This window comes from Dysidea avara, chromosome 15, assembly GCF_963678975.1.
Source record: "Dysidea avara chromosome 15, odDysAvar1.4, whole genome shotgun sequence".
Classification (NCBI taxonomy): Eukaryota; Metazoa; Porifera; class Demospongiae; order Dictyoceratida; family Dysideidae; genus Dysidea; species Dysidea avara.
This window is the reverse complement of record NC_089286.1, coordinates 4631208-4645549: the sequence shown is the minus strand read 5'-3', so window position 1 is coordinate 4645549 and position 14342 is coordinate 4631208. Positions and strand designations below refer to the sequence as shown.

Below are 14342 nucleotides of genomic sequence, written 5' to 3'. Positions count from 1 at the left end.
TTCGGTAATTAACTTCCCCTGTCATCTTACCATGAGCCTCTATCAATGACCCTAAATACTTAAATTCCTTCACTACTTCTACACTATCACCATCTAGTTCTAATGGAGCTACATGGAGCTACTTGTTGCTGGGATTAACCTTACATCCTCAACTGTAAGGGTAACCATCTTATCATGAGTCTTTATCAATTACATTAAATATTTTAAATCCTTCTACTTCTACACTAGTTCTAATGGAGCTACATAGAGCACAATATAGCCAGCAACATTATAGCCATCCCCAGCAATAAGTAGCTTGGTCTTTGGGATGGTAAGAATCAAACCAAACTCTGCAGTGACCTTCTCAAATACCCTAGTTGCAATAACCACATCTGACCTTGAAGTACAAATCAGGGCTACATTATCAGCAAACAAACACTCAGATATCTCATTTGACAAGAGTCTCCTAGTACGCTCCCCAACAAGTTTCCCATCTATCTTGTAAAGTATTCTAATTCCTGCTGCATTACAGCAACATAGTCAACACCAAAGAAACAAACAAGTTAGAGCAATAATGCAATCCTGACGCACACCATTTCTTACCTAAAATGGTGATGCTTCTCTTTCTCACTTACTGCTACAGTAGCAACCATCCCATCATGAAAATAACACACTAATCAACCAAAGAGTCAGGAACACCGTACTTCCACAAAGTGCCTGCCTTGGCACAGGTCATACACCTTGTGGAGGTCAGCAAATAGGAAGAATATCTTGCTATGATTCTCAATGGTCTTCTCCACCAGTTGACGAACACAAAAGACCATATACACACAACCTCTACCAGCCCTACACCACACTTAGTCAGCAGTAGAGTATTTGAAGTCGGTCACTGATTACTCTTGTAAACAGCTGCCAATCATGTCCAGTAAACTAATACTCCAATCATCAAATTACCATTCTCAGGAACTGGAACTAGAGCCACATCACACCATTCTGCAGGTACTTGCCACACTATACCAAGTAATGACATTACAAAATCCAACAAAGGGCCACTTCACTATAACAGGTAGGAAGCCATTACTGTCTGCACTTTAATCCTTGACAATGTACCCAATATTTCATCTCCAGTAGGCAGACCACACATCTCTTCCCTCATTTCTATTGGTTAAATACCACCATATTGAAGGAGCTCTCCACATTAAGAACACCTTCAAAGTGGCCTCTCCATCAACATGGTGTCTCCACTAATAATAATCCACAACATGAACTACCATCTTGTTTCCTCACAGTTCTAGGTTGAACTGGTTGAAAACCAGCTCTACTCTAACATAAATGTCCTGCCACACCATGCTAGGAATTTACCTTGATATTAAAAGTGCAGCTTGAATATATTCAGCTTTCTCCTGGTATCATCTGTTCTTACACTCTCACATTTTGTGTGTTACTAAATGCCTTTGTGTGCTACTAGACGTCTCTGTGTTAAATGTATGTTTATCAATATAAGTGGTCCCAACTGTCCTGTAAACCAACCTGGTTGATGTCTCCTACTTAGCATAGTATCTAACATCACACCTCTAATCAAATTCCATTTTGTTAATCCATCAGCACTATCTTCTCACCAAATACACAACATGACCAGTAATCTGAGATACAAAGGTGGAATTCTTCAGGGGAATAACACTGACCTACAGTGTCTACACGATAGCTTATTTCAAGCAACAAAGATAAAACTCAGTGTAGCACACAATAACAAATGATCGGTCCAATACTGTGCAGATTGAAACACAGTGACATCTGTACAGCAATGGCATTGAGACTGGCACATGAGCACATAATCAATACAGTGCCAATTCTTGGTACCACGATGCTGTCAAGTGTACTGTTGTATTCTCTTCTTCTCAAACATGTGTTCATTACACACAGCTGGTTAAAGCACGGAAGGAAAGCAACATCTCACCACTCTCATTGATCTTATCACCACCAAAAACTTCCCTGCACACCATCTCACCGTGATTCAGATGTTGAGTTACTTGCAGAACAGTCTCCCATAACCAATAGCACACCACTTGATGGAACTGAGCTAATCACTGCCTGTAGATCATCATAAAACTTCTCCTTCACTTCAGCTGCAGTTCTATGAGTGGGTACATACACACTAATAATGGAAACAAACTGGTGACTACCTGATGGACATTTGTCATTAAGTCATAAGTAGACACTAAACTTAACTGCCAACCACTTCCTGCATCATGCCAAGTCTGGGTCATATATAACAGGATCAGGTAATATTGCAACTTCTTCACCATGTTGTAAGACATTATCTGGCCCAGGTAAGTTAAGACCAGAATGTAACACTGTAAAACTATTACCTCGTATACATCACTACCAAACTACTTAGTCTCACTAATACACCATCCTAAAACGTTTCAGTTCATTCACTAAAAGTTTAATCTTCCTGTCTACTACCACTAGATGTTTCCCATAGTATGTTCACGTTGAGCTGAATCCTCAAAAACATTTAATAACTCATGTGATGCAGTTACACATGATCTTGAAATTTGGCTCATTTGTAGTACTGCTTGACCTGCTAAAAATATATCAAAATCTTTTTGTTGAAATGTTTGACATAATATTTACGGCCAATCAACATTTTCACAATACATTTCCTATGGGGAAGCCATAAAAGTACAGTGCCCATTACAGCCCTTTCCCAAACTTGTAATGGAGCCAAACCATACGTATCTGTTGTTGAGACCTTTGCTGTTACCAATAATCATCTAGTTGGCTGAAATGTTAACTCTGTTGAGAAAAAGTCCACTTTTAATTTTTAGCTGTTTTTCAGGATTCAGCTCAACGTGAACGTACTATAGTTCGAACAGTAGCAATCTTTACCCCATTACCTGCCTCAACAAGACTATGAACATTCCAACATCCCACACGCAAATAAAACTTCAAGCTGTGAAAAAAATAGGATGCAACCTGGTTGTCAAATAGGTGAGAATTCCACACACAACACACACACAAATGCACACACAACACACACACACAAGCACAGACACACACTCACAAATACACATATACTCACATGTATGGCACATACTGCTCAAATGCAACATTGTCTTGCTAGAGTGTGAATGAATACTCATTTGGGATGAATACTTGTGAACAAAGCAGGTGCCACACCCTTCAATTAATAACCTTTTTAATTGCTTGCAATATTGTGAGAAAATGTTGCATTTGAACAGTACTGTACAAAGCAATACAAAAGCATACGGTAGCCATGCAAAACACAGCTATTGCTGTCGAGTAAACCAGCTGTGGGATGCCTGTGCACCACTCAGGAACTTGGATTTTGTGCAAGTAAATTCTCCTGGGCCCGAGGCAGGACTAGTAACTCACAGAACTGTCCTAGTCTCATGGAGAGAGGTCACAGAACCCACAGTACCATAGCAACCCTTAAGCGAGACAAGGACAGTTGGGCACAAGTGTACATACTTAAACACATGTAATAGTGCCAACAAACTCCAACCAACATATTGTAGTGGTTAGATCAAGTCATCTTTATATCTCAGTTACTACCATCCAGGGATACATTGATCTTCCTCAGCTCCTTGAAATTATAATGTGCAATGTCTGTATTGAGCACACTGCACATCACAATGGAACCTTTTAATCAGGACACTTCACAATGAGGATACCTGTGCAATCTGGACATGTGGTAACGGTCTCAAAGTATCCCCTAGCATGTAAACTGACCTGGAAAATTAGGACATCTTGATAATTGGGACACTTGTTCCATTGGTCAGTCCCGTGGTGTTTTAATACACAAGTTGTACTGTATTTGTATAGCATAATTGGCTTACTGAAAGCTAAAATAGTAACAAACTAGCTAGGAATCCACTGAAATGATCAGATTACTTGGCATTTGTGTACAATAGATATTTTTATGGTACATTGTACACATTTTGAGCAGTGTAGTCTTGTGTGACCAGACCAATTTTTAAACCAGGCACATGCCCACAGCCAGCCAAAGCCACGTGCCCACAGCTGGCCAAATGCCGGCTGTGGGCACACGTCTGGTTTACTGAAATTGTATTTGCAAAAACATGTGTGTGTACCTATCTATCTATCTACCCATCTATGTTTGTCTGTACAGACCAATGTGAGCAAATCCTTTTAGTGGTAAAAGTAGTCAGCTTATGAAAATTAAACACTAAATGAAGTCCATATTAAACTTGAGTATAGGCAAGGCTTACACTGAGGTAGTTTCCCTAGTTTGCAATATGGGTATAGCGACTCTCTACAAACTTCATAACTACCTTCCCATTGGGATCTTTATGTATTTAACTACTGAAAAACACTGTAGCAGGCCTCTTAGGTTACTAGGAAATGCGTATCTCTTCAACTCAGAAAGGGGTGTGTCCTTATGTATGCATACGTAAATGAAGAGTAGCCTTGAGGTTTTGTAGGGAGAATTTGCAGGAAAAAACACTATGATGAACTTTGAAATTGTTGAGAAGATATTTTTGTGCGTAATAAGTTGTTGAAAGTGGTTTGTTCGAAATGCGCTTCCTTAGCAATACATAGTAATGTAATTAGAGAATAAGAAATAATTCACCAATTACAAAATCTGAAAATACAAAACTTGCATAATTGTATTATTACAATATATTTCCAGTTATATATCTAGTGCCTGGTTTTTAGAAGTAGCACAACATCAACTTGTTACTTTTGTGTTGGGTACCCCAACACAAAAGAAACAGTCGGTCTGGCTATGTGAGACTACTGTAAAGTCAGGTTGTTAAGCGCATGCGCTTATAATTTTCGGAGAAGTTTTTTTGTAAAAATCATACTATTTGTTAGGCACATATGCCTAATAAATAATTGTGGAGAGTGTAACACAGAATCACCACGTTGTGAGAGTCACCATGCCAGTGTGTAAGAATATTTGAAATCCTTCGTGATAAACAAGATTATCACTATCCAGATGGCTGATTTGCTGTATACATAGCGAAGGGAGACCTCAAGGGAGATGTAAGCACTTGAAGAGACATTAAATTTTCAGTACTCTCAGCTTTTCTTGACGTTTCTTGCTGTGTGTAGCTTTATCTTGACATTTGCCCATGTGCACTTATCATCCATGGTTAATTACAAGAAATGTGTATGCGCTTAACAAATAATATGCGCTTAACAGATGCATGTGCTTAACAACCCGACTCTACAGTAATACTTTGGCTGCTATATTTAGTAGGGTCTGTTATGACAAAATTTAGCCAAAATTGGGACACGGCAGATTAAAGCACCAAATTTGGTACAGTGATTCCTTAGGATGTACAAACTGATTTCAGAAGGGGTGTCACCATGAACTCACCCTGCACCCCTTTGTACAGACAGCTAATTTTGACAGTCCGCGAAATTAAAACTCACTACATTTGCTGTTTTGAATAATTTGTTTTCCTAACCACATTCCCAAAGGTTAATAGTTCCTGTTTGTGAATGAGTACTCCATGACATCCCATAAATACTTTTATTAAACTATAATGTCTTTGTGTAAAAATACATGACCTAAACAAAACTATTGGTTCTAACTTGTATGATTATTGAGTTATGGAAGTGATATAAAGGCATGTGCAAAATCCTAAATATTGCTTTTGGTCAATAATAATGCACTCACTTGAGCAAAATCGTTTAATAACGGTAAAAGCAGCTTTTACGTAAGAATTAAAAGTGAAATGAAGTCTGTATTAAACTTCTGCACAGGTGAACTTTGCTCTGAGGTGGTTTCTTTTCGGCGGACTGAAATACGGGTGTGGTGACTTTCCTCAGACTACCTTCCCCTTGAGGTTTTCAGGCATTTAGCAACTGAAAACAATGGTGCAGGCCTCGTACACTGCCAGGAATAGCCTATCGCTTCGAGTTGAAAGGGGGCATATCCCTTACGTACGTGAACGAAAATGAAGAGCAGCTTTGAGGCTTTGTCGAGAGAATTTGTGGGAAAAAACCTAGTCACACTATAAAACACTTTAGAAGATAGTTTTGTGCGTAATATGTTGGTAAAAGCGGTTTGTTTAACAAACGCTTCCTTAGCAGTGCATAGCAACGTAATTGAACGAATTACGAATATTTCATGAATTACGACATACGAGAATTAGCTAATAATATTATTGCACAACCCAAAACTACCCTATTGTAAAGTAGTAATACATAGTTGGTTAATTCATAGTAGTATATACTGTCTATAGTTAATTCCAGATGAGTTAGCTAGCTGCATGGCGCCTGGTTTTTAGAAGTAGCACAACATCAACTTGTTCACCAAGAACACAAAGTTACATTAATAGCCTGTCAAATTTCATAATTAAATCAGCTAGACTGGAGTGGTCTGCTTTTCCCAAGCACAGTGTCAGTCTGTTCGAGTGTTCTGAGCCCCAATAGAGTTCTGGCCAGCCTGGGGATAGCTGTGTGTGGCTGTATAGCTCGTGATCAATCCACCACTTCTTGACCTAATGCAAATTGAAGAAGCCATATTGCACTACTGCAAATAGATACGTTGCATTGTCAGCGAAAAGAACTGGAGGACAAAGGAAAGTCCATGATGTGTGTAACGTACATACGTACTGTGGTTGGCAAAATGGCACAAAGGAATGTTGAACAGTGAAGAAATCAAACCTGCAGCCTTATCCATTGTTGAGTTATGCTTGGTTGGAGGCATCAGTTGGTTAGTCAGTCAGCATAAAATTCTGTTAAATAAAACCTTTTAAAACTTCATAGAAATTTGTTGGAAGGGTTTAGGGTTGCTCTGAAGACATTTACCGGCTTGGCTGTGCCTAACCAATACTGCCAAGCTGTTACAAAGGAAAGGTGAGGTGGTGATATTGTTGAATAAGAAAGTCCCAAACCACTATGATCCCTAATATATACAGTACTACAGATATAAAGATGCAGAGAAATGACAAAAAGTTATGACCCAGGCACAGATTTAACTTGTGTTGGGTATCAACTTGAGGCGCTCTCAAACACCACCGTTGTGTGACTGAGGAATGTAGTTTATTAACTTTTTCAGAGAGTCTTCCATACACCAATGCCTTCAAAATGCTGTAAAGAATAACCAAACACATAGCAACAATGTTTGAGCTGCCAGGTGATGGCTGTTTACTTTTGTTCGTGTCCTGCATTTGATGCTGAGTAATTACGTATGTGCTAAAATTTTATCTTTAAAAATGTGCGTATAGAATGCTACAAATATACTGCCAACTGGATTTATAACCTCCTGCATGCACGTCAGGTGCTCTATCACTTCAACTAAAACTCAAGTTTTCTTTACACCATGGCCTTCAACACGGTAGAAACAAAAACGAAAGCACACAAAAGCTTGCAATAAAATTTTACTAGCTTCATTTGAGGAATAATCATACTGATATGTAGACAGACTGGCGAGTAAATCAGTGTAATGAACAGACAGATAGTCAAATAAATAACTTTCAGCTGTATATATATATATATATAGATAGATAGATAGATAGATAGATAGATAGATAGATAGCATTGGTACCTGCCTTACACGTAGGGCTGTCCCAACATTTAACTATAATTAATGAAGATCACTGTTATCATGTAGCCATGTACATAGCACGTATGGTGATGTTACCTTAAAGAACATGAGGCTGCATTACGCCATCCTCCAAGTGCACTGAAGTGATTCAGGTAATTTAAACAGCAGAGTAGTATGACTTTCCCCACAGCACAGGTAGTGTGACGTTATGCACTTAACCATAAGCTAAGCTTGTAATAAAAAAACCAAGTAAACTCCTGCACAACATTGGAAACCAAAGTTTTTAATCGTTTACATGTCCTATACTGCAAAGAAAGTGAAAGTAGAGTTACTAAAACAGTTAAAGTAGGATGGGTACTACTGTGTAATCTGCACAATAGTACATGTACTACTGGCACCGTGCATGCCTGTGAGTGGTGTGTACAATTGCTTCACCTAACACATCTATCATACAGGTTGAAGAATTTACTTTGTAGTAACAAGCTATGAACATACCATCAAAGTGTGTACTACAGTGCTTGTAATTGTGGACACCAGGTGTAGTACACATAAGTGTGTGGTAAAGAAGTACGAACACAAAGTACAAACAAATTTTCACTTAGTCTAATACAATGCATCAGCATTGCTCAAAAGTATAATGGACAATTTCAAAAGTATAGTAAGCTCAGGCCTAGATCCTTACCTGAAACATTAGCTGCTTTTCAGGTAAACTGTACTGTAACAAAAGCATAGTGATATATGTAACCCGTTGAGTAAAAACCCGACTAGTGCACACTTTTTTCTCAAATTTCTTTTTACGACTTCTTAAGTTTGTTGTCTATAGGGAAATTTCAGCCTTATCTCTATAATGATAGAAAGCAGAAAAAATATGTAACTAGAACTTCATAATTTCATAGATCTACCAATGGAAAATCTAGATCGTTCTACAATATTCTACAAAAATTATGAAAATAACCATGTCTTGCGGCCAAGTACAGCCAGTGTGCGCAGGCGACATACTTCATTTTACGGAACCAGAAACTACTGTTTTCATGTATCCGTTGCAGCCTCAATACAGGTGAGACCCGGCCTTTGATATGCAACAGCTAATGATGACAATGGAGCTCGTGTAGACGTTTATGCTATCAAGATTCTGGGGAAGTAAACAAACATCAGGAAGGCATTTTTGATGTAAAGTTAATGCTATTAATGCACATTCCCAAGTACTTTATCGATGTTTTGAAGGTGACAAACAACAGAAGTATGAACAACATATTAGGGAAATTGAGATGGGTTTCCACCTGTATTTTAGGGGTGGTAAGGCGTTAAGGGTCATGCTGCTGCTTTATTTTACAGAAGACTTGCTTTCCTTTTTTCTCTTCAGAAGGAGTTGTAATATAGTTCTGTGATGTCAGGGTCGTGGCAAGGGTGCTAGTAACCCTGGGAATGATCTAAAAAAAAAAAACTTTTCTTGCATCTATAGCTCCATGGTGCTTACACGGTATAATTAACCATTTCTGCAGTGGAAGCTTCCTCAGGGTAGGACATCTCCCATTCCTAGTTTGAGTCAAATCTGCCCAGCTATCATTGGGGGTATACATACCTTCAAAATTCATTTTATTTCAGTTCTTCATATAGCCACGTAGTCTTGGATGATTCCCGTAGTAAAGGAAAAAAGTTAAAAGTAATTATCAAGGCCAATAAGCTGGCTTTGGAACTTGCAGTTTCAAAAAGAAGTGATATCAGCACAAAAACAACAATGCTGTGAAAAAGGTGTGGCCTTAAAAAGCCTGGGTGAAAAAAGTTGTGAACTCAAAGGTGACAGCCAACAAATGGCTGCAATGATGTTAATACTAATAAAATTTAATAATGGCTGTACATTGTTAAAATTTTTTAGTATTAACATTATTGCAGCCATTTGTTGGCTGCCACCTTTGATTTCACAACTTTTTTTTACCACTCACTAGCGTAAAAACAAGAGCCTTCCCTTGGGTTGCAAGGTAATCCCTGAAATGATATCTGGAACACACTTCCACACGACACCAAATGTGGCTAGTCAGCTTTTGTCAGTGTTTGCAGCTTCAACAAACACAAACACTGCTCAGCCAACTAACACAGTCTTGACAACAGCTTGTTAGTGGTCCTTACTTAGGACCCAGCTATCACTGAACTCAACTTCAGTGGGCAGCATCAAGAGGAGTGTGTGTATGCGCGTGCAAGGCAAAATCCAAGTCATACCTCCCCGTGGTGCCTGACAGAGAGTAACTTTGTTACTAACATGACTGGTGCTCTTTGAAAGCTATTTATGTGGCTTCTGTTCTGACTTTGTTGTAATAGCCATTTGCACTGCAGTGGTGTTACAGCCTTCAGTGCTTAACTTAAATTTGCAATGGAAGTGGAAAATTCTCACTTCATTAGACTATTAGATAGCCAGGTTTGTATCCTAGTAGTGTTCGCTGCTTAAAGTTTTATTTGCGTGTGTGGTGTTGGAATGTTTGTAGTCTGGTCGAGGCAGGTGACACAGGGTTACACGACATCGTCACTTTTGTGGACAACAGTTTGTCACTGCTTCTTACTTAGGACCCAGCTATCACTGAACTCAGTTTCAGTGGGTAGTATCACTTCAGTGGGCAAGGTATGTGTGTGTGTGTGTGCGTGCGTTTGTGTAATACGTCATCTTAACTTCAACCATGGGCAGGTAGTGTCTGAGACAGCTATCCATATAGAATGTGTTTTGGTATGTGATCATTAGGCATACATGCACCATCTGAAGCTCAACAGATTGTCAACAGACTCTTGTTTACCAAAACTTTCAGCCAACTTACCAGTGATGATGTGCTGCTCCACTGCACAGCCCCATTATACATCTAACACAGTGACAATGAAAAGTCTCTAATTTCTAACAATTACCTGGGTGGGAGACTGGGTCTCTGCACCATACAAAAGGACACCAAGCACTATGATTGATAGACCAACTTTTGGTTTCAAAACTAAGATCACAAGCTAGAAACACAGAATTGCAAAGCTTTAGAGGCTTGTGCTATTCAGCGATTAACCTCCCCTGTCATCCTACCATGAGTCTCTATGAATGACCCTTAATTCCTCACTACTTCTACATTAACTACAACCTAGTTCTAATGGAGCTAAATCCTCAGCTGTAAAGTTCAACAAGTAGCTTGGTCTTTGGGGTGCTAAAAGTCAAATAAAACTCTGCAGTAACCTCCTCAAATACCCTAGCTGCAATAACCATATCTGTCTGACCTTGACATACAAATCAGGGCTGCATCATCAGCGTACAAACACTCAAATATCTTATTTGACAAGAGTCTCCTAGTACACTCTCCAACAAGTTCCCCATCTATCTTGTAAAGTATTTTAATTCCTGCTGCATTACAGTGACTTAGCCAACACTGAAGAAATAAACAAGTTGGAGCAGTGGTGCAACTCTGACGCAAATCATTTCTTACCTAAATGGTGGTACTTCTTCGCTTACTGCCAGAGGAGGTTGGACGTGTTCACATCATGAACTGTACCCTTAATTGCATTCTTTGATTTAGTATTTCACGTGATCATCAATAGTCACAATACAAAACTGAAAACGATGGGGATTACTGGGGATTGTTAGATATTTAGATGGTCCTTTGTGTAAGCCTCAAAGCAATGTACTTTGTTTTGTAATCAGTGCTTGAATTTTGGGTGAAATTAATAAGTTGTGGTTTGGTGTACACTACTTCACTAGCCTTCACGTATGTATTCTATTAACGAAACATGAGATGATTCAGTGAGTTATTCTGAGATCACGTTGTATTAACCTCCTCAAAAAAACGAATTTTGTGTAAGGTGTTTTAGTGGCGCTTAAAGCGTGTTCAACCTCCTGACTTACTGCTACAGTAGCAACCATCCTATCATGAAAAGAATGTACCAAATCAATCAAAGAGTCAGGAACACTGTACTTCCACTATGCACACCAAAGAGCCTGTCTTGGCACAGAGTCATATACCTTGTGGAGGTCAACAAATAGGAAGAAAAACACAAAGACCATATACACACAACCTTTACCAGTCCTAAAACCACACTGAGAATCAGCAACAGAGTCTACTACCACAGCTTGAAGTTGGTCATTGATTACTCTTGCAAACAGCTGGCACGTCATGTTCAGTAAACTAATACCCATCCAATCATCAAATTACCATTCTTAGGAACTGACACTAGAGTTACATTACACCATTCTGCAGGTACCTGTTTCTCTTGCCACATTGTACCAAACAATGACACTATAAAATGCAGCAATTAGCCACCACTATATCAGGTAAGAAGCCATTACTATCTGCAGCCTTTTCTACTTTAATCCTTGACAAAGCAGCCAATAATTCATCTCCAGTAAGTGGATCATACATCTCTTCCATTGTTGCCATTGGTTGATTACCACCATTTTGAAGGAGCTCTCCACATTAATAACATCTTCAAAATGACCTCTCCATTGACCGAGTGTTTCTACTGATCCACAACAAACTACCATCTTGTTTCCTCACATCTCTAGATTGAACTGGCTGAAGATCAACTCTACTCTTACATGAATGTCCTGCCACACCATGCTAGGATGGTATTAAAAGTGCAGCTTGAACAGATTCAGCTTTCTCCTGGTATCATCTGTTCTTACACTCCCATATTTTGTGTGCTACTAAATGTTTCTGTGTTAAATGTATATATTATGTTTATCAATAAGTGGTCTCAACTGTCCCTGTAAACCAATCAGGTTGATGTCTCCTACTTAGTCCTAGCAACATAATAAGTACTACTTGCATCTAACAACTCAAATTTTATTTTATCAATCCATCATCACTATCATTCCATCTAATCCTTACCAAATACACATGACCAGTAAACCGAGACACAAAGGTGGAATTCTGCAGCTCCTTGAAATTATAATGTGCAATGTTTGTACTGAACACACTGTACATCACAATGGAATCTGTTAATCAGGACACTTCACATTGAGGATACCTGTGTAATCTGGACACTTGGTAACGGTCTCAAAGTATCCCCTAGCATGTAAACTGACCTGGAAAATTAAGACATCTTGATAATTGGGACACTTGTTCCATTGGTCAGTCCCGTGGTGTTTTAATACGCAAGTTGTACTGTATTTGTATAGCATAATTGGCTTACTAAAAGATAAAATAGTTACAAACTAGTTAGAAATTTCACTGTAAAGATCAGATTCCTTGGCATTTGTGTACAATAGATAGTTTTATGGTACATTGTGCACATTTTGAGCAGTGTAGTCTTGTGTGGCCAGACCAATTTTTAAACCAGGCGCACGCCCATAGCCACCCAAAGCCACGTGCCCACAGCTGGCCAAATGCTGGCTGTGGGCACACGTCTGGTTTACTGAAATTGTATTTACAAAAACATGTGTGTGTACCTATCTATCTATCTACCTATCTATGTTTGTCTGTACACACCGACATGAGCAAATCCTTTTAGTGGTAAAAGCAGTCAGCCTACGAAAATAAAACACCAAATGAAGTCCATATTAAACTTGAGTATAGGCAAGGTTTACACTGAGACAGTTTCTTTTCCCCAGTTTGCAATATGAGTGTAGTGACTCTCTACAAACTTCGTAACTACCTTCTCATTGGGGTGTATCTATTCACTGGACTGGACTACTGTACTGGAATACTGGACTGGTATATTTTTGGTTTTTGCACATTCTGTGGTTATAATTTATTGAGTCTCACAAGGCAAGGGTCCCGAGGGAACCTACAGCCCACTACTAAATGCTGAATATGAGCAGTAGAGTATGCGATAACTGTCTTTTAATATTTTCACTGTGATTTATTATGTCCTACAACACTTATTCCCTACCCTGGTGTACAGTAATGCTGTAGGGAATGTATATCAGCAATAATTAACCAGCGATCGACTTGCCAGTTGACAATATCCTTCAAGATATCCTTAGTGTGAGCTCAGGAATTGAGCTAGCATGGACTGACTTGTTTTCAGTGCTGCAGGATGCAATGATTATAATTAAGCACACGCTGAAAAATTTTCTAATCGGTAAGCCTTTCTCCAGAAGTAAAGGTCTTGCCATGCAATACTATACTATAATATATAGCTTGCTCCTTGAGCTCACACTAAGGATATCTTGTCAACTGGCGAGTTGATTGCTGGTTAACTATTGCTGATATGCATTCCCTACTCCCTACAGCATTACTATACACCAGAGTAAGGAATAAGTGTTGTAGGACATAATAAATCACAGCAAAATTATTAAGACAGTTATTGCATACTCCACTGCTCATATTCAACATTTAGTAGTGGGCTGTAGGTTCCCTCACGACCCTTGGCTTGCGAGACTCAATAAATTTTAACCACAGAATATGCAAAACCAAAAATATGCCAGTCCAGTAGTCCAGTCCAGTATTCCAGTCCAGTGAATGGGTACACCCTTCCCATTGGGATCTTTACGCATTTAACCACTGAAAAACACCATAGCAGGCCTCTTCAGTTACTAAGAAATGTGTATCTCTTCAACTCAGAAAGGATGTGTTCTTATGTATGCATAAAAAATGAAGAGTAGCCTTGAGGTTTTGTAGAGAATTTGCAGGAAAAAATACTATGATGAACTATAAAATTGTTGAGAATATATTTTTGTGCGTAATAAGTTGTTGAAAGTGGTTTGTTCGAAATGCGCTTCCTTAGCAATGCATAGTAATGTAATTAGAGAATAAGAAATAATTCACCAATTACAAAATCCGAAAATACAAAACTTGCATAATTGTATTATTACAATATTTTTCCAGTTATATATCTAGTGCCTGGTTTTTGGAAG

General features: G+C 38.8%; 2 protein-coding genes across 2 annotated transcripts in view; one reads left to right on the top strand and one right to left on the bottom strand.

The window, feature by feature from the left end:
• LOC136245689 (sodium/calcium exchanger 1-like) overlaps positions 1-14342 on the bottom strand; it is a 32246-nt gene that overhangs the window by 5755 nt on the left and 12149 nt on the right. The window contains exons 11-12 of the mRNA XM_066037178.1: positions 1510-2113; positions 583-1453 (exon numbers count right to left, since the gene is read on the bottom strand). The gene's annotated coding sequence lies outside the window, so the exon portion shown is untranslated. The remainder of the gene's footprint in view (positions 1-582; positions 1454-1509; positions 2114-14342) is intronic.
• The window catches only part of LOC136245688 (uncharacterized), a 35971-nt gene that overhangs the window by 9488 nt on the left and 12141 nt on the right, over positions 1-14342 (top strand). The window lies entirely within an intron of this gene.